A 19,887-nucleotide genomic window follows, 5' to 3' on the forward strand; every position below is an offset into this window, starting at 1 on the left:
GATTTTCTCAAGAATAATGTTAGTATGTAATTCAAAGTTTCTAGGACATGATTGTTCATAAAACCTTAATATATTCCATGGGCTTATATTTTGGTTAGATGGTTTTTACTATAGTTCAGTGAGAGAAAAAAATCTATTTTATATCATATCCACTATATCTAGCTTGGTACGCTTCCATCATGTTCCTTATGGAATAGTCTATTTCCACATTCCTCTTATCACAATGCTCCTGCTCCTATCATCTTTGGTTGATTTTTTTGACATTGTCTTTGGTTGATTTTTTATACTATTGCGACTAATTCTTATAGAATATGAGTTACATGTTAACTAATTGGTGTCTTTAACTGTGGGTTTCATAGAAAATTCTACACATAAACAAGGTCGATGGAAAATTGTATATTTGCATTTGTTGACATAGTATATGTACATATAAGAGTTTTGCTTTAGGAAACTGAGTTTTTTTATTTGTTTGCACTGTATCAAGGTGAAACAACCACCAATATATTCACTCCATGCAATCGCCTTATCATTCACACTTCTACATAACAAACTGTTATACGTATTTTAAAAAAATGTTAAAGAGACTATTTATTATTGTTGTTGCCATTGTTTCATTTTTTATTTTCTGCAATTCGCCCATGCTGAGATATGAATTTCAAATGCCACATGGTTTCATACTCCCAGTCATGTCCTTAACATGTCTATTTCTCTTCCTGCATATTCCCTTCATATATGTAATAGCATGGCCATAATCAAATAATTCATTTCCTGTTTTTCAAAGGTACGTTTTTTCTTCTCTTAATTTGGTAATACACCATAATTTACATGTTTCTAATGGTGTTAGTGTATGTTCTTCTGAATTCTCAACCTAACGACACCTTTAGTTTACATTCATGTTTTATTGCAGTAAAGAATACAATACACTTCCTTGGGCAGGATGTACAAGTGTGATGATGAATAAGGGCTAATAAGGGTGTTATGGTGTTTCCTAGTTTGGAGATGTTATAATTTTATTTTATTTATACATGTCTTTCTGGAGTGGAGATATATGATAGGATAGTAACTTATGTTATGTTTTCATGCACACATGTGTAGTTACAGCCAAACAATCTTCTCTAAGGCTAAGCACTTGGATATTATCTCTTCAAACATATGGCTTCACTTGAAAAATGTAAGAATAATAATTTTCTACAGTTAGAATATCACTAGATGATTGCTCTGGTGTTGATGAGAATTCTAGCATAAAAGCTATCCTCGCTGAGAGTCAACTATGACCCCTTCTGATTATCCTTTGGTTCAATTGTTAAATGTTACCTGGAACCCTATTGAATAAGATGTAATAAAATGGAGTGTACATGTTCTCCTACTAAGGAATTATGCCTTTTTTACACCTTTGGATGATAAACAACCAAGCTATTTTTCTTGAATTATTACGAGAAAAAAATTCAACCAACTATACATCCCTTCCTTTTCGTCTGAACGATGCATTCTGATGCTCTAAACGATGTTTTCGGACTAAGCATATCATCCCATCCAAGGTTCAAAAAAATATAGTTATGTTTCTTTTCATGGTTATTGTTTCTCAGAATAAATCCTTTTTCTATGTAGTACGACAAATTCCCGCAGCAACGCATGGGGTATTATCTAGTAAAAGGGAACTCGTCTGTCAAGCGAAGGAATTTGGATCCATTCAAGGAGGTCATCCTTGGCATAGAAGACTAGTTCGAGGGATACTGACGGTGTCCTAGACTAGGGGGTACTAACCTAGTCGGCCTGTAGTCTTTGGGCTAGTCTACTGGGCCCCGCATTCTCATTAAGGAAGATTCTAGAGGTTGTACGCCTAGATGAGATCAGGACCGTATCTGCGGAAGACTTGACGTATACTCCAGGATATCCCTAGCCGCCTCCATGCGATCTCAGGATGCCGACCATGTAACCCTAGATACCCTACCTGGCATGTATATAAGCCGGAGGGTTTAGCCCGTAGAGGGGACCGAATCACAATTACATTCGCCTAGCCTTAGAGGTAGAACACAATTTACGATCTCGAGGTAGATCAACTCTATACTCGATACATCACCATCAATATAAACAAGAGTAGGACGTAGGGTTTTACCTCCACCAAGAGGGCCTGAACCTGGGTAAACATCGTCTCCCTTGTTCCTATTACCACCGATCCAAGATCCACAGCTTGGGACCCCCTACCCTGAGGTCTGCCAATTTTGACACCCACAACAAGGATTCAGTATTTGTAGTTGTGGATCGTTTCTCTAAGATGTCACACTTTATTCCTTGCAACAAGATAGAAGATGCTTCGCATGTTGCAAATCTATTTTTTAGGGAAATCTTGCGATTGCATGGAGTGCCCAAGACTATTGTGTCGATCGCGGTGTCAAGTTCCTTAGCTACTTTTGGAATACACTATGCCCCAAGCTCGGAATCAAGCTACTCTTCTCATTAACATACCATCTGCAAACCAACGGCCAAACGAAGGTCGCCAACCAGACGCTATCTACTCTCCTCCGTGTGTTGATCAAGAAGAACAGCAAGGAGTGGGAGGAATGCTTAATCATCGCCGAGTATGCCTACAATCGAGCAAGAAATTCTACTACCGGTAAGTCCTCCTTCATGGTCGTCTACAGATTCAACCCGTTGGCCCCATTGGACATTCCACCACTACCACTACAAGAGCTCATCAACATGGACACGAGTGCATGAGCGAGCTACCTCAAGAAGGTGCATGAAGATACAAGGCACACAATCGAGTGCCAAGTACAATGACTCATGACTAAGATCAACATCAACAAGCACCCCATAGTACTCAACCCCGGAGATCTTGTGCGGCTACACCTACGCAAAGAACGCTTCCCCAACGAGCGCAAGTCCAAGCTACTACCTCGAGCCGATGGACCCTTCAAGGCGCTAGCAAGCTACAACAATAATGCATACAAGATCGACATTCCACATGACAAGTACAACGTGAGCGACATCTTCAATGTCCAGGATCTATCTCCCTTCCATGGTGATGAGGTTTTCGATCCGAGGTTGGATCTTTCACAGGGGTGATGATGCGGATCATCCTACGGTCATCCCCATGGACCTACCTTCGTCTCCCAAGACACCACGTGGACCAATGACTAGAGCTCGTGTAAGGGCTATCGAAGCTGAGGTGAACTCGCTCCTCTCCGAACTTACATACTCCACATGTGAGACATGGCTACTACCTCAAGCGGAGACCTTGTGTGTGATCAGGTACTTGGAGGAAGGCCATGGACCAACTACGTCCACTGGACGAGATGGCGAGGACACCAAATGCAAGGACCGAGGAAAGGCTGACAGCAAGTCACAGCCACCGGACGACCGGTCCACACCGGACGTCTGACGCCTGAAGGATTAGCTAGCCAGAAGGCCCAGCCGATGAATGCTACAGTGGTCGGACGACCAAGAAGTATCGAACGCCTGACACGCTCCTGCAACCGGACATCCAACAGCCTCCGGAAGCTCGGTGCCACCAGTCTAATGTGAAATTACCAGAAGACCGAAGCCTTCCGGATGACCAACGCACCGGACGTCCGACATCATCCGGAAATCCGACGACGCCTCAACATAGCTGAAATGCTGGAAGTCCCCTCCTTACAGGACGTTCGGTCCCTCATGAGACATCGGATGATCGGTAATGTCTGGACGTCCAACGCCTGTTTGTGCACAGCTACTCAGGCCGAGGTCCATGTACCTGTGACGCCCCGATTCAATCGTCCACTAATCATGCACGCAAACGTGTACGATCAAGATCAGGGACTCACGGGAAGATATCACAACACAACTCTAAAACATAAATAAGTCATACAAGCATCATAATACAAGCCAGGGGCCTCTAGAGCTCGAATACAAGTGCTCGATCATAGACGAGTCAGCGGAAGCAACAATATCTGAGTACAGACATAAGTTAAACAATTTTGCCTTAAGAAGGTTAGCACAAACTGGGATACAGATCGAAAGAGGCGCAGGCCTCCTGCCTGGGATCCTCCTAAACTCCTCCTAGTTGTCGTCAGCGGCCTGAACGTAGTAGTAGGCACCTCCGGTGTAGTAGGAGTCGTCGTCGACGGTGGCGTCAGGCTCCTGGGCTCCGACATCTGGTTGCGACAACCAGGTAGAAGGAAAAGGGGGAAAAGAGGGGGAAAAGCAACCGTGAGCACTCATCCAAAGTACTTGCAAGCAAGGAGCTACACTACATATGCATGGGTATAGGTGTAAAGGGCCATATCGGCGGACTGAACTGCAGAATGCCAGAATAAGAGGGGCATAGCTAATCCTGTCGAAGACTACGCTTCTGGCCACCTCCATCTTGCATCATGTAGAAGAGAGTAGATGGTAAGTTCACCAAGTAGCATCGCATAGCATAATCCTACCCGGCGATCCCCTCCTCGTCGACCTGTGAGAGAGCGATCACCGGGTTGTATCTGGAACTTGGAAGGGTGTGTTTTATTAAGTATCTGGTTCTAGTTGTCATAAGGTCAAGGTACAACTCCGGGTCGTCCTTTTACCGAGGGACACGGCTATTCGAATAGATAAACTTCCCTGCAGGGGTGCACCACATAACCCAACACGCTCGATCCCATTTGGCCGGACACACTTTCCGGGGTATTGCCCGGCCTCGGAAGATCAACACGTCGCAGCCCCACCTAGGCACAACAGAGAGGTCAGCATGCCGGTCTAAATCCTATGCGCGCAGGGGTATGGGCCCATCGCCCCTTGCACACCTGCACGTTGCGAACGCGGCCGGTGAGCGGACCTAGCAACCTCCATTTCAAAGGAAGTTGTGTTACGCGGTCCAACCCGGCGCGCGCCGCTCAGTCGCTGACGTCAAGAAGGCTTCGGCTGATACCACGACGTCGAGTGCCCATAACTTTCCCTCGTAGTTGGTTAGTGCGTATAGACCAAATGGCCAGACTCAGATCAAATACCAAGAACTCGTTAAGCGTGTTATTTGAAGTAACTGCGGACGCCGACCAGGGCCAGGCCCACCTCTCACCTAGGAAGTCTCAACCTGCCCTGTCGCTCCACCACAAAGATCCACACAGAGGGCCGTTGGGACAAAGGTCCTTTCAGCCCCCAATCCGTGAATCACTCGCGGGTGCTCCACGAGCCGACCCAACTTTACTCACCACATGTATCATGTATAAAGTATATAGTATAAACCCGTGATCACCTCCCGAGTGATCACGACCCGATAGTATAGCATGGCAGACGGACAAGAATATAGGGCCACTGATGGAATACTAGCATCCTATACTAAGCATTTAGGATTGCAGGTAAAGGTAACAACAGTAGTAGCAAGGACAGGCTATGCATCAGGATAGGATAAACGGAAAGCAGTAACAGGCTACACTACTCTAATGCAAGCAGTATAGAGAAGAATAGGCGATATCTGCTGATCAAGGGGGGGGGGGCTTGCCTGGTTGCTCTGGCAAGAAGGAGGGGTTGTCAACAACGTAGTCGGTCGGGGCACCAGCAGCGGCGTCGGTCTCGTAGTCTACCGGAGAGAAGAGGGGGAAGAAACAATGAATACAATGCATAACGATGCATGACAAAGCAAACAGCGGTGTTAGGTGTGCCCTAACGCGGTAAGAGGTGATACCGGCGAAGGGGGGAAACATCCGGGAAAGTATCCCCGGTGCTTCGCGTTTTCGGACAGATGTACCGGAGGAGGAAAGTTGCGTGTTCGATATGCTAGGGGTGTGTGGCGGACGAACGGGCTGCGTATCCGGATTTGTCTCGTCGTTCTGAGCAACTTTCATGTAGAAAGTATTTTCATCTGAGCTACGGTTTATTTTATATGATTTTCTAAAGTTTTAAATCAATTTTAGAATTTCAGCATGACATCAGCAGTCAACAGAACGTTGACTGGGTCACACTGACGTGTGGGTCCCGCATGTCATACACTGTTAGTTAATTAACAATAGTTAATTAGGTTAATTAGTTAATTAGGCTAATCTAATCAGGATTAATTAAGTTAATTAATCATTATTTTAATTATTTTTATTTACTATTTATTTATTTATTTATTTAGTTCTTTTTTTAATAACGTTCTAGGGCTAGGCCCCACATGTCTGTGGCCCAGAGGGGCCATAGCGGTTCGGGCCGTAGCGGGCGTCGGGCACCACCCGATATGGCGCAGCGGGCGCCCGCCCGCTGCCACCAGCACGGCCAACGGGGGGAGGCTCGGCGAGCCCGGAGCGTGCGCTCGCCGGCGGGCGGTGACGGTGGAGGCGACGAGGGGAGCGGCGCGACGCAGGCGGTGAGGGGAGCGACGCGATGCGCGGGTGGGCGGCGAGCGCGGCGCGCGGGCGGGCGACGAGCGCGGCGCAGTGCGGCGACTGCGGGGCGACGGCTGCTGGACGCGGCGGTGAACGGGGCGAGGGACGCGGGCAGGCAGGGGCGCGGCCGGAGCGGACGAACGGCATGGGCGAGCAGCGGCGAGGGCGCGGGTGCGTGAGAGCCGGCGGCCACGGGGTGCAGCAGCCGGGGAGATCCGGGGCTGGCACGGTGGCGCGCGCAAGCGTGGCCATGGCGCGGCCGCAGGGGCCGTTCGGCGGGAAGGGGCGCCGTGGCGGGAGGTGTGGGAGGCCGGGCGCGTGCGCGCGCGGCGGCGCATTGTGCGGTGCGTTGTGCGGTGCGAGTGCGGTGAGCAGGGGAGGGCGCACGTCGGGCGGAAGCGAGGCAGAGGAGAGTGGAGAGGGGGCGAGGCCTCACGGGGGTTTGTATGGCACGGGGCAGAGGGGCTCGAGGAGGAAGTCGGAGAGCCGTACGCAGGGGAGGCAGGCCAGTGGGGAGGTCCCGCGAGGTCCTCGGGCGGCGGCGACGGTCGGTCCGGGCGGCGGCGTCGACGGGTCGTTCCCCCGATCCAAATCTGGATCAGGGAGGAGGAGGCGATCGTGGGGGGCAGAATGGGGCGACGGGGGTTAGGGTTTGCGGTTGCGAGGGGATAAGGGAGTGAGTGGGGTGCGGCCTAGGCCAGGTGGGCTGGCCTGGTGGGTCGGAGCCCAATGTTTTTTTTCCTTTTTCTCTTATCTTTTTTGTATCTTGTTTTGTTTTACTTTTCTTATTTTATTTTATTTTTGTTTTGGCTAATTGTTGGGCACCAAATGAGTTTTGTAAAATATGAGAGCTGGCCCACAAATCACGGCACAATATATTCTACCACCAAAAACTAGTTTGGTGTAAATATCATTTCATATTTATTTTGTATTAATAAAAAGGCTATTAAATAATGTTTTCAGCCACTGTTTGAGGTTGTTTAAGTCACTTATCAAATTTCAATAATGTTGTTTACAATTTTATCATAGCCTCTGATTTACCTATTATTTATTAGACATTTTAGTTTTAATATTTGAAAACTTTTATTATTTGCTTGACTTTGAATTTTGAATTTGAATCGGTTTCGAACTAATGCGAGATTAGCAACAATAACCGAGGTGACGTGGCATCGTTAATGTGGGATTACTGTAGCTTAATTATCTGGGCGTCACAATTCTCCTCCACTACAAGAAATCTCGTCCTGAGATTTAAGGGGGGAAGTGAGGGGGAAGGGATTTGGTTACGAAATTCTAACAAATCTTCTTGGCCTTGGTTGCTCTTCTCCAAGAGGTTGATCCATTACGTTGATGTCTTCATTCCTCTGCTTCAGGTCATCATGATGAAGTCATCATCCTTTCTTCGGAAATTTCATCGTACTTACGAAAGGGCAAGGGGTAACTTCGAAAGAACGGACCTTGCAAGGTTGACTCCGGCAAATAACTCAGGGAATGGGGTAGAAAGTAATTCTCGAATAGATACTTAAGAACATATCGAGAGTAAAGTAAGAAGGTACCCTGAGAAGTTTCCAATGGGCAGGCAGTCGTTCGATGGCCTAATCAGAAGGTGAAAGGGGTTCAGAGCAACGAGAATAAGTATTGCGTCTGATACCAGAATAGATCACTAGGAAGGTGGCCCGTGAATTACATACGAAGCAAAGCGTGAGGAATAACTTTGACAACAGGGTGTACAGGAGAGTCAGGTTTCGATCCTGTGGAACTGTGGGTTATGGGCCCACCATGTGGGTTAAAAGTAGGAAGGGGGATGACGTCTTGCATGATCATGTAAGCAAGGCATGTCAGAGGATAGACTATCGATTATGTCGGAAACAACCATTGGTACCAAGGGCGAGGGACGAAGAGAACCATTTTCCTGCTCGTTGAACGAGGCGGACCAATAGGCAAGGTTCTCGTCCATCGGTGGTTACCGGAATGCTATCAACAAAAGCAACAGGGTCTTACTGACACGGTTGTACACCAAGGTGTTCACATAAGCAAAAGAATATTACTGCTTAGATCATATAGATCACCAGAAAGGTTAAACAAAAAATGGAAAGGAAAAGGTGATCTTCATATTAAACAGAACAATGGAAAGGAAAATGTGTTTAAACACAAATTTCAGGGGTATATCCTTCCCAAGGACAAACAGAGCATGATATCCATGACAGGAGAAATTTCATGACATTACCCATACAACGGTGTTTGGATAATTGATAGAGAATTTAGCATTGTGCTTCAAATGCTCGTATTGATGATCGGAGTAGCACAGACATGCTTTGAGATAGCATTGACATGGTCTTCAAGCAAAGGTCAGTCTTTGGATACACGAAGGATTCCTCAGGAACAACTCGTAGAATAAGTCTTACAATTTCCTCATGGAAGAGTGTTTAACCTGGCTGCAAAGGAAAACTATAACAATAGAGCCTTCGGCCAGGTGTGCTAGGCATGACATCACCTTACCGGGTCACATAAAGACCAATGTTATAAGTCTTGGAAATATGTTCCAACCATCATATCTGACCGAGATTCAGATGTGATTGGTGTCAGGATGCCTCAAACTCAGGATGCCCGAGGAGAAAAGGTGCAACATAAATTGACGAGATGATATCGAAGATTCTCGGGGAAATGAAATATGGCAGCGAGTTTCAAAACAAGAGTTCATCAGTAACCAGGGAGAGGAAGAGGATGTGGCTGATGGAATCAGCGACAATTCATCGAGATTAACAAAAGATGGATTTCCACAATTATGTGAACAAGGAGATAGCATTTGTAGGATCAAATGATATAATGAGGTATGCTCGAGGAAAACATACACAATTGAACATTGGTTGAAAAGGTGCACTCAAAATATGGGCTAGGCTGCACGACCAAAGTTAGAATGGTGATTCAATTATCGAAAGACTTAGAATGAAACTATCGCCCATTCACTTCAAAGCAATAGGGTTGCTAGAAGTTTTGAATTGACACGTCACAGCTCAATTGTCGGTGTTTCGGTTAACAACAACACGGGGACCAAGGAATGAACGGAGATGGCGGGAAGTATTATTATATCAAGAATTCTTAAGGGGTGGTGAAATTCTCACCACATTCTTGACAAAAAGAGATGGCAATAATCCAAGGTAAAATAGAACATGAGCTAGATTGCGAGGAGCTCAAGGTATAACACAAAACACGGACAAGTTTGTGTTGAACGGAAGGCAATAAAGTGGTCAATGATAACACAAATCATCGAGGGAAAGGATGGTATTTCTCATTATGAATTTAGTTGATATCCTTGAAGAGCTCAGAATGCTGATGATGATCACGACACATTTGTCGAGATTTTTCATGAAGATGTAATCGATCGATGATGGCATCAAGTCAAAGGAATGATGAAGCGAATGGCTATTGGACCCATGGGTACGACACAAACTCGAATTCAAGTTTGTTGTTCAAGGAGAAATGATATGTCGAGGAAGATCGATGTAAGATTAGCTCGCCGTCGAAATTTGTGCTCCAAGAAGAAGGACCAGGTAGCACAGTTAAAATTAGCATGATAGTGATGTAGCCGGTCAGGCTAGGAAAGACATGATGGAGTATTAAACTTGTAAGCAATGAAGATCTCTAATCCTCGTTGAATCGCAGTGCAGACTCAATTCCTTTATCGGTGTCCTTGAGTGTCTAACAACTCAAAACCCGGGGAAAAATTCGAATCGGTGAGAATAATAGTAGATGAAGAACTCATAAGGAGTTATGTAGTTCCGAGATATTCTCGAGATACCAGAGGGTAAAACTCGAAGGTAGAGCAGAGTAGAGGTTGGACTGGGGTATTGATCCGCAGAAGACAAATGCTTAAACTTGGCCGAGAAATGGGATCAAAGAAGAAAATTATGGTCGGAACCATAGCTGCAAGGGATCCAATTTAATGACACCGAAAGAATTACCCAAATGATTAAATATTTTGCAAGAAGCTTCCATGATAAGTTCCACATCGGGTCCATGGGCATGAACACAAAGTTCAAGGTCGACTCCCACTTCTTTAATGCATAACCTTTCATTCACTTCTCGTCTTCAAAGAAGTTGTAGGGTAGAAAATTATCTGGTAAAACACCAGAAGGGTATAACTTGTGAAAACTTTCGGGTTCATACGGTTTTAGGGAAGGTATAGGTTCAACCCATCGGGGCATCTTAGGAACATATACTACGAACTTCAAGAGTAAATAAGACAAGCTCGAAAGCAGAGCATCGTTTCCAATTCAGAGAATAGGATTTACCATTGGCATTATGTATGAGGGAAAGAACTTCCAACGTGATTGAATATGCAGGACGTTGTCGGATAAGATCCAACAAAGGACTTGATGGTCCACAAAGGATCTGATGTGAGTATCGGTACTCAAACAGAAGAGGAAGGAATGCAAATGCAACAGGTTAAGGAATCATCTGAATAATTCGAAGCTTAAATGCAAAGGAATTATGATTCCAAATCGAAGGATCGGAAGCAGATGCTCTGATCGAGGATGGATAAGTTGAATAGACTTAGGGGCACAATCGACGGCAATTTGATTGGTCGAGAACTAGCTCCTGTTCAAAATGACGTCTGAGCCGGAGGGATGAATTCTAGGACCTGATTGAGGATTGCGAGCATTCACAACATATTGAATCAACGGACCCAAATGATAATGACAAGGAATGTCAATCAGATTACGAGACTTATGGGATTCACCATAATGCAAGCAAGCAAGAATTTCAAGAGCAATAGGCTGCTCAGGATTTCCATAAAATTGAATGGTATTTCGAGGACTTTTGTGAAACACATGAACAACTAGGAATGAGCGGATACTCGGCAAGTGCGAGGGATTATCCGTAGGGGTATTTATGTGGCAAGGAACTGCAAGGCAATAGGCACAAAGTATACTCGGAACAATAGAGAGAATTTCAGGGTATCTTGTAACAACAAGATCAACATGGAATGATTGAATGAATGGCAAGTATACGTGGTTATCCATAGGGGTATATCGATGGTCGGGAATAGCAAAAGCGGTGGGCACAAAGTCTCGAGAGAATATGGAAGAGTATCTTCGGAATCTTTTGGTGAAGCCGGCCATCATCTGGAATGAAGGAGCTCTCCGGGAGAAAGTATTTACGAGAACCTAGAGTTAGAGTTAGCAAAACCATTTAACCCGAATAGAAGAGAGATCAGAGTCCCAGAGTATGGACAAGGAGTAAAAGATCTTAATACCACCCAATGGCGATGTGGGTCCGTAAGACACACAGCCATGTTAGTAAAAGTTTTGCAATGACTAGACTCGACTTCGGCCAAGTAGGTGGAAAGGGGGATTCCTACAGGCAGTCGGCTCTGATACCAACTTGTGACACCCCGATTCAATCGTACACTAATCATGCACGCAAACGTGTATGATCAAGATCAGGGACTCACGGGAAGATATCACAACACAACTCTAAAACATAAATAAGTCATACAAGCATCATAATACAAGCCAGGGGCCTCGAGGGCTCGAATACAAGTGCTCGATCATAGACAAGTCATCGGAAGCAACAATATCTGAGTACAGACATAAGTTAAACAATTTTGCCTTAAGAAGGCTAGCACAAACTGGGATACAGATCGAAAGAGGCGCAGGCCTCCTGCCTGGGATCCTCCTAAACTACTCCTGGTCATCGTCAGCGGCCTGAACGTAGTAGTAGGCACCTCTGGTGTAGTAGGAGTCGTCGTCGACGGTGGCGTCAGGCTCCTGGGCTCCGGCATCTGGTTGCGACAACCAGGTAGAAGGAAAAGGGGGAAAAGAGGGAGAAAAGCAACCGTGAGTACTCATCCAAAGTACTCGCAAGCAAGGAGCTACACTACATATGCATGGGTATAGGTGTAAAGGGCCATATCGGTGGACTGAACTGCAGAATGCCAGAATAAGAGGGGGATAGCTAATCCTGTCGAAGACTACGCTTCTGGCCACCTCCATCTTGCAGCATGTAGAAGAGAGTAGATGGTAAGTTCACCAAGCATCGCATAGCATAATCCTACCCGGCGATCCCCTCCTCGTCGACCTGTGAGAGAGCGATCACCGGGTTGTATCTGGCACTTGGAAGGGTGTGTTTTATTTAGTATCCGGTTCTAGTTGTCATAAGGTCAAGGTACAACTCCGGGTCGTCCTTTTACCGAGGGACATGGCTATTCGAATAGATAAACTTCCCTGCAGGGGTGCACCACATAACCCAACACGCTCGATCCCATTTGGCCGGACACACTTTCCTGGGTCATGCCCGGCCTCGGAAGATCAACACGTCGCAGCCCCACCTAGGCACAACAGAGAGGTCAGCACGCCGGTCTAAATCCTATGCGCGCAGGGGTCTGGGCCCATCGCCCATTGCACACCTGCACGTTGCGAACGCGGCCGGTGAGCAGACCTAGAAACCTCCATTTCAAAGGAAGTTGCGTTACGCGGTCCAACCCGGCGCGCGCTGCTCAGTCGCTGACGTCAAGAAGGCTTCGGCTAATACCACGACGTCGAGTGCCCATAACTTTCCCACTTAGTTGGTTAGTGCGTATAGACCAAATGGCCAGACTCAGATCAAATATCAAGAACTCGTTAAGCGTGTTATTTTGAAGTAACCGCGGACGCCGACCAGCGCCAGGCCCACCTCTCACCTAGGTAGTCTCAACCTGCCCTGTCGCTCCGCCACAAAGATCCACACAGAGGGCCGTTGGGACAAAGGTCCTTTCAGCCCCCAATCCGTGAATCACTCGCGGGTGCTCCACGAGCCGACCCGACTTTAGTCACCACATGTATCATGTATAAAGTATATAGTATAAACCCGTGATCACCTCCCGAGTGATCACGGCCTTATAGTATAGCATGGCAGACGGACAAGAATGTAGGGCCACTGATGGAATACTAGCATCCTATACTAAGCATTTAGGATTGCAGGTAAAGGTAACAACAGTAGTAGCAAGGACAGGCTATGCATCAGGATAGGATAAACGAAAGCAGTAACAGGCTACACTACTCTAATGCAAGAAGTATAGAGAAGAATAGGCGATATCTGGTGATCAAGGGGGGGGCTTGCCTGGTTGCTCTGGCAAGGAGGGGTCGTCAACAGCGTAGTCGGTCGGGGCACCAGCAACAGCGTCGGTCTACCGGAGAGAAGAGGGGGAAGAAACAATGAATACAATGCAAACAGATGCATAACGATGCATGACAAAGCAAACAGCGGTGTTAGGTGTGCTCTAACGCGGTAAGAGGTGATACCAGCGAAGGGGGGAAACATCCGGGAAAGTATCCCCGGTGTTTCGCGTTTTCGGACAGATGTACCGGAGGGGGGAAGTTGCGTGTTCGATATGCTAGGGGTGTGTGGCGGACGAACGGGCTGCGTATCCGGATTCGTCTCATCGTTCTGAGCAACTTTCATGTAGAAAGTATTTTCCTCTGAGCTACGGTTTATTTTATATGATTTTCTAAAGTTTTAAATCATTTTTCAAATTTATTTAATTAACTTAATTCAACATTATCCAGAACAGTGTTTGCTGATGTCAGCATGACGTCAGCAGTCAACAGAACGTTAACTGGGTCACACTGACGTGTGGGTCCCGCATGTCATACACTGTTAGTTAATTAGGTTAATTAGTTAATTAGGCTAATCTAATCAGGATTGATTAAGTTAATTAATTAATATTTTAATTATTTTTATTTACTATTTATTTATTTATTTTTAGTTCTTTTTTTAAATAATGTTCTGGGGCTAGGCCCCACATGGCTGTGGCCCAGAGGGGCAATAGCGGGCGTCGGGCACCACCCGATATGGCGCAGCGGGCGCCCGCCCGCTGCCACCAGCGCGGCCAACCGGGGGAGGCTCGGCGAGCCCGGGGCGTGCGCTCGCCGGCGGGCGGTGACGGTGGAGGTGACGAGGGGAGCGACGCGACGCAGGCGGTGAGGGGAGCGACGCGACGCGCGGGCGGGCGGCGAGCGTGCGACGAGCGCGGCGCGGTGCGGCGACTGCGGGGCGACGGACGCGGGCAGGCAGGGGCGCGTCCGGAGCGGACGAACGGCACGGGTGAGCAGCGGCGAGGGCGCGGGTGCGTGAGAGGCGGCGGCCACGGGGTGCAGCAGCCGGGGAGGTCCGGGGCCGGCATGGTGGCGCGCACAAGCGCGGCCATGGCGCGGCCGCAGGGGCCGTTCGGCGGGAAGGGGAGCCGCGGCGGGAGGTGTGGGAAGCCGGGCGCGTGCGCGCGCAGCGGCGCGTTGTGCGGTGCGAGTGCGGTGAGCAGGGCAGGGCGCGCGTCGAGCGGAAGCGAGGCAGGGGAGAGTGGAGAGGGGCGAGGCCTCACGGGGGTTTGTAGGGCAGAGGGGCTCGAGGAGGAAGTCGGAGACGTCGTACGCAGGGGAGGCAGGCCAGTGGGGAGGTCCGGCGAGGTCCTCGGGCGGCGGCGACGGTCAGTCCGGGCGGCGGCGTCGGCAGGTCGTTCCCCCGATCCAAATCTGGATCGGGGAGGAGGAGGCGATCGGGGGGGGGCAGAATGGGGCGACGGGGGTTAGGGTTTGCGGTTGCGAGGGGATAAGGGAGTGAGTGGGGTGCAGCCTGGGCCGGTGGGCCGGCCTGGTGGGTCGGAGCCCAATGGTTTTTTTCCTTTTTCTCTTATCTGTTTTGTATCTTGTTTTGTTTTACTTTTTCTTATTTTATTTTATTTTTGTTTTGGCTAATTGTTTGGGCACCAAATGAGTTTTGTAAAATATGAGAGCTGGGCCACAAATCACAGCACAATATATTCTATCACCAAAAACTAGTTTCGTGTAAATATCATTTCATATTTATTTTGTATTAATAAAAAGGTTATTAAATAATGTTTTCAGCCACTGTTTGAGGTTGTTTAAGTCACTTATCAAATTTCAATAATGTCGTTTACAATTTTATCACAGCCTCTGATTTACCTACTATTTATTGAACATTTTAGTTTTAATATTTGAAAAATTTTATTGTTTGCTTGACTTTGAATTTTGAATTTGAAGTTTCGAACTAACGCGAGATTAGCAACAATAACCGAGGTGACGTGGCATCGTTAACGTGGGATTACTGTAGCTTAATTATTCGGGCGTCACAGTACCCATTCACTCCCCTAGACTATATATACTCGTCTCCCACTGGCGTTTTAGGGTTAGCAAAGGATTAGCTCAAGATAAAGATATAGCTTTGCTCATCCACTTATCTCTCCCATAGAGATCAAGGCCTCCATGTGAGAAGATACCCCAAGTGGATTCAAGACCCCTTCATGGGAAGATCCTCATAGGATTCAAGACCTCTCTCCTTCAAGGATTGGGGTCAACTAGCTACTCTTTGTACCCTCTTGTGTTTGATTTGGATCCTTGGATCTCCTCTTTGTGTGTGTGGATTTAGCATATGTGTGATTTGGATCTTGTTGATTGAGTGGTTTCCCTCTCGTATTCTTCGCGGGATCCCCTCCAATTTGTGAAAGATCGGCCCTTAGGGTTCCACCCTACATTAGGCTCTCTCTATCCTCAACATACCAGATCCTTGGTTTGGTTTTTTTGGCCCTACTCTTCTTGCCAAGCACAAATGCTAGGGGTACAGCCCCATAATTTTCCTCTTCCTTCAAATCACCAGGATTTGGATCCTCATCAGATGATGGTACCCACACATCAACTCTTGATCTAGACTAGGATGTGATCTTGTGGTTGGCTCTTTTCTTACTATCAACTTCTTCCTTTGTTTCCCCTCTGGCACAACATCCTCTTCCAACTCATCATCCTCTCCATGCTCCTCTTGCACTTCCTCTTCTTCTAGCTCATAAAGTTCTTCAACATCAATTTCACCTTAAAAGTGCAAAAGTGGGTCATCTCTCTACCTCCTCATCTCATCCATCCTAGCTCTAATATCCTCATCTTCCTCCAAGTCAGAGTCGTCTTCAGTTAGTAGGACATGAAGTTTTCTTTTGACTGCCTGCACCCTCTCAACATTCTTCTGATGCTCCTTAAACCTCTGAATTTTAATTCTCCTCTCAAGCTCCATACTTCTTTGCAACTCCTCTTGCTCGATATCAACATCTCCTGCATTGCCTTGCTCCATATCCAAATTATTCCTAAATAGATGTGTGCTCTGTTGTGTGGAGGAAAATTGGATTGGCTCTATCTCCCCAACTTGTGCAATTCTCTTTGATATTTTGGATGGTGACTTGTACAGCACACCAGCATCACTCACCTCATATGCAGTGGTCTCTCCAACATTGCCTAGAGGTACTTGTTGATCACATACATAACCTATGTTTAAATCTGCAGGTCTGGGCTCTCTACCCCTAACTGCTGTCAGGCTTACTATGTTCTGATCTCTGTTGGTAATGTGGTCCAGCATATCATCGAATTTTTCATCATCACATATCTCTTCCAAACCTGCTATTCCCAACCCAGCATCCCTCACAAAATACATGTAATCTTTAGATCCATTTCCTACTGTCTCTATGAATGCTAAAAGATTGAGAAATGTGATGTCCAAAACACACATAGACCTTTCCAATTTATCCCTGTCACGAAAGTGGAGTCTAAGTTCCCAAACATCATCAGGCAAGCTACAAACAAGATACTACACATTAATTAAATAGTCCATAACAACTACTTAAATTTCTAATAATTAATTACAGTACATAACTACTACAAACAAAAATAGTGAACATTTTTAATATACAATGCATACCAACTACTAACCATTAAAATTATACCCCTGATAAAAACATTAAACGCTAACCATTAGCCACTTTACCTCTGATAAAAACATAAAATGATAACCATTTTAACTATACAATCCATACCAAGTTATGAAAAGTTTAATTAAACAGTACATTACTACTACAAACAAAAACAATGAACAATTCAAATATATAGTGCATACCAACTACTTGAATTAACAAAGTCAATAAGAAACACTATAACTAGAAGAATTATACTGTCTACTAAACATGGTACAAATTGTTCTTCAAACTTGACCATCTAATTAACACAGCAAAATTCCCAATTTGTATTACAACCCTAACCAAACCCTAGAGTTTGGTTCAAACCAGAATCCCCAATTTGGTTTAGAACCCAAACCCTGGAATCGATAGAAAAGGAGGGGCAGAAAACTTACTCCACACCGCCGAATGCAGATGCCCATTAGTGGCTTCCCTTCGGAATTACCTGCACAGCACGGGCAAGAGCACATGTGGCACCATACTCGAGCGACGGCGACGACGCTCTGCTTTGTGGGGCCTGGATAGGGTTATAGCTCTCGTAGACCTCCTCTGGTGGCTTTGGATCTCGGCCGCCAAGCAACCCTCCCGCGCCATCGCCGATGGTGTCAGTCCTCACCGTCGCCATGGACAAGACAGAGAGAGGAAAGTGCGGGGAAAGGGGGAAATGTCAAGATGGAGGGAAAAAGAAAAGCCTGAGCCGATTATGACCTAGCAGCGCCGTCAAACGTCGTCAGTTCATGACCGTTATGCCACTTCATGAAAAACAGGACCCACATGTCATAAGCGAGGTTAAAATGCCCAAAGAGACGGGTGAGTGTTTTCTGAAAAAGATTTAGCCCAGAATCAGCGCTTTCCGGCAGAAATTCGTAGAACGATGTTTTCTGCAAACCAAGGCTTCATTGTGGTGATTTTCTGCAATTCACTCACTCAAGTGGGGTCGAAGTCAGTACTACAACAAGAGTCCCCTTGAGCCCGAGTCATTGATGTGCAAGTAATTTCCAGTAGGCACATGGGGTAGATGAGATCCATTATGTAATAGTTATTGGATTTGTTAGGGTTTGATGCTTAGTGACATCTATCTTGTCATACTTACCAACGAAGATTATGGCAATCTCCTACACTCGTGGTTTTATCAATCATATATTTTTTGGACCTGGATCAGGTAGGTTAGGAAGAGAACGAAGGAGATAGGAAGAGACTAGTGAGAGGGAGAGAGGGACCGGATGGATGTATTCATCATGGGGTGTGTCGCAGGGTGGGGTCCTAGACGAGCATAAACGTGACCATTTTCTCCCACCTTTACTATTTTCTCTCACATGCATAGATCTTGAGCGAAGCATTGTGTGGTATGCTACTTGTAATAGTGTTGGGACTCCCCGAAGAGGAAGGGTGATGTAGTATAGTAGTAGATAGTATTTTCCTTAGTTAAGAACCAAAGTTTATCGAACCAAAATGAGACAACACACAAACATCATGAACGGTACCTGCACACACATAAAGCAAATGCTTTCGCCCAACAAAGGCAAGAGGGTAGTCAATTCCCTTCTCGCCAATTGCAAGGACCAAATCTGGTAGTGATATGTAAACAAATAAAAACAGCGAGCAATTTTAGGTTTTTAGTAATAATGGAGAATGGACACGGTGGCCATAGGTTCACTAGTGGCATCTCTCTCATAAGCATAACAACGGTGGGTAAACAAACTACTGTTGGGCAATTGACAGGATAGCGCATAGTTATGATTATGATTCTTATGGCATGATTCATATATATACATTACGTCCATGACAAGTAGACCGTTAATCCAACAACATCTACTACTATTACTCCACCCAAGACTGCTATCCAGCAATGCATCTCGAAGTATTAAGTTCATGACAAATAGAGTAACGCTTTAAGCAAGATGACATAAGTAGACAAAGTAAGACCAGACAATATGTTCGAACCCGTCGCTTTATCCTTAGTAGCAACAATACAATATGTGCCTCGCAACTCCTCTAGTCATAGAGTAAGGACACCACAAGATTGAACCCACTACTATGCACCACTCCCTCTGAAGATCTACTCATCTAATTGGCCAAAGAAGACTCATAGATTGAAAAACATGCATACCTATAAAATTACAGACAGATAAATCTCAGAAAAGACTCAAATAGTTTTAATGAATAATCTGATCATAAACCCACAATTCATCGGATTCCAACAAACACACTGCGGAAATTACATCGAATAGATCTCAGAGGAGATCATTGTATTGAAGATCGAGAGAGAGAGAGAGAGAGAGAGAGAGAGAGCCATCTAGCTACTGCTATGGACCCATAGGTCCTGTAGGAACTACTCACACATCATCACGGAGGCAGCAAGGTCTATGAAGATTGCCTCCCCAATGGTCCCCACCCTCCCGCAGAGTTCCAGAAAAGGCCTCCAGATGGGATCATGGAAGAACCGAGGTTTGCGACGGCAATAAAATTGTTTCGGGTCTCTCTTTGGTGTTTTTTGAAATATTAGAGAATTTATAGGTCACCATTTAGGTCAGGGGGTGCCTAGGGGGCCCACAAGTGCTGATGGCACCCCCAGGGGTGCGTCGTGTGAGCTTGTGGCTCCATTGTGTATCGTCTGGTCTCTCCCCGAAGCTTTTAGGGTCTCTCATGGTCCAGAAAAAATCACTATAAAGTTTCATCGTGTTTGGTACTTCGTTTGGTATGGTTTTTCCACGAAACAAAGAAATTGGCAAAAAACAGAAACTGGCGCTGGCCACTAAGTTAATAGGTTAATCCATAAACATAATATAAAATGACATATGAAGC

This window comes from Triticum aestivum, chromosome 1D (genome assembly GCF_018294505.1).
Source record: "Triticum aestivum cultivar Chinese Spring chromosome 1D, IWGSC CS RefSeq v2.1, whole genome shotgun sequence".
NCBI lineage: Eukaryota > Viridiplantae > Streptophyta > Magnoliopsida > Poales > Poaceae > Triticum > Triticum aestivum.